The sequence below is a fragment of the Hirsutella rhossiliensis genome (assembly GCF_020360975.1).
Source record: "Hirsutella rhossiliensis strain HR02 chromosome Unknown scaffold00001, whole genome shotgun sequence".
In the NCBI taxonomy this organism is placed as follows: Eukaryota; Fungi; Ascomycota; class Sordariomycetes; order Hypocreales; family Ophiocordycipitaceae; genus Hirsutella; species Hirsutella rhossiliensis.
Genome location: NW_025408667.1, coordinates 9,246,453 through 9,248,703, shown reverse-complemented (window position 1 = coordinate 9,248,703; position 2,251 = coordinate 9,246,453).

Here is a 2,251-nt window from a genome sequence, read left to right as displayed (position 1 = left end):
AGGTATTAGAAGAAGTCCTATAGGTCGCGTCTACCTCTAGGGCCGCCCTTATCTTAGAATCTAAAGATCCGCTATATCTAGGGCTCTAGTAGCGTATAGAGGAGTAAATACTACGCTATATTACAATAGCCGTTTAGGCCCTATTTCTTATCTATTATAAACTTTGTCTATAGCTAGCTAAGGAAGAAGTAAAAGGACTTAGGCTTACCGTCTTAAGTCGGCTAGGAAAGCGGCTTCCGTATCGGTAGTGCCGCCGCCGTAACTAGTATTACTAAGGTCGTAGGGGTTAACGCTAGTCTCGTAGACGGCTCCCTTAGTATAGCGAGAACCTTATTCTTCTCGCTAGCCGTTGCGCTTCTAATTACTTCTAGGATAGCTATAATACTTCCTATCCGCCTAGGGGGTAGCGGGGTACTCCCTTAAGGAAGTAGTACCCTTTCCGGGGAGATATCTATTAGATCTATTAGTTAATAGCTTATACTATCACGGAGTAGGCAGAGGCGTATATATAGGTGCCGTCTATAGGATAATATTAATAAGCTATATAGAGCTCTTCTATATATAGCTAGCCCGCCCCTATACTTATAGGATCCGGCCCTTTATACGTAACTACGCGGCTTAGGCCGCGGCCTAAGCCTATTACCTATAATAGTTAAAGACTCTTATACTAGTCTTTAGTATAAGCTAAGTATTATCTTTTATCTTAATATCCTCTAGGTCTTAGTCTTAGGTCCTAGGCCTTTCTTTTAAGTTCCTTAGAAAGCGTTAGCTTTTTAGAGCTTCTTTTAAGCGGGCCCTAGCCTCTAAGGTACTTATTTTAACCCTTAGGTTAAGGGGTTAAAGTTAAAGGGGCCCTCCTTAGATCTAGGCCGGGGTCCTAAGTCGGGTCCGGGCTAAGTTAGCACCCCTAGCTTCCGGCACCCCTTACTTCCGGCACCCTTTATAGCACTAAGGTAGGTATATTTTAAACGTAATTAAAGCCGTATTTTAATATTATAATAATTAAATTTAGTGTTTCTAGCTACTCTAGCTCCTAGCTATTATAAAGAGCTTTAAATCCTACGTTCTAATTAGCCATAGCGGCGGCAGCTAGCTTAAGTATACGCTTAAGCTATTTCTTTATCTTTATAACTTATTTAATCTATATAAACCGCCTATTAAGGTCCTAAGGGACCTTTTTCTATTTTTAAGGCTATAGACGATATAATTAATACTCTAGCTACTATATTCGAAGTTAGGAGGCTATAAGCTACTAATTTTACTTATTAAGGCTATAGCTAACCTTACTAAAGAGTAGTCGGATCGTACGGTTAACTTAACCGCGGTTTTCTAGCCCTATAATAAGGCGACGGACTTCTTATAATAGTTTAGGCGTTTTAAGGGCATTATAAATAGCTAGGGTACTAGAATTCTTTCTTTTTAATAGCGTTAACGGCGTTAATAGCTATAGTAAGACGAACTAGCTTAGTAAGGGCTTTACTATATTAACTAGCTATAGTCTTAACCTACGCTACCCGCCCTTAATATTCTTTTTAGTTAGACCGGCCTACTAGGCTTAATAATATACTTAGAGGAAGGTAGCCTTACTAATTAGCGCTATATCGTCGAAAGATATAATTTTTTCGAGTTAACGTCGGTAGGTAGCCTTAATCGGCGAGAAAACTAAGATATTAAGAGGTTAGAGGACATAGGAGGAGTATACTAGTAGAAAAAGAAGATAAATACGATTCTTAAAGCATTTATATATAAAATCGTTAGTCTAATAGCTCCTATAGCTATTAACGATAAGGAGAACGTTCCCCTATAGGTAGCGCTTTATTTAAGGGATAAATACCTACTTAAGCTATTAAATAGCGATAGAATCGCTTATCTAGCCCTTTAAGGAAGTAACGAAGTCCTAATCCTTTAGAAAATCGAGTTCGTTAAGGAACTATTACTATTAAAGGTCCTAGCCCTTAAAGATTATAAGGGGGGTATTACGACTATAGCTACTAGACCGCTAATAGTCGACCGCGTTAAGTATATAATACGGTCTAATAAATAAATAGTTAGTATAACTATCTAATAGATATAGGATTAAGGGGATCGTAGAGATCTAAGTAATCTAAGATTAATAAGATTACTATACTCTATACGATCTAACGTTAGGGATTATAGCTAGGCCTATAATCTAAGGATAGTCTCTATAGGTATATATAGCTACTTACTTTTACTCCTTTAAATAGATAGCTCTCTAGCTTTTAATATTATA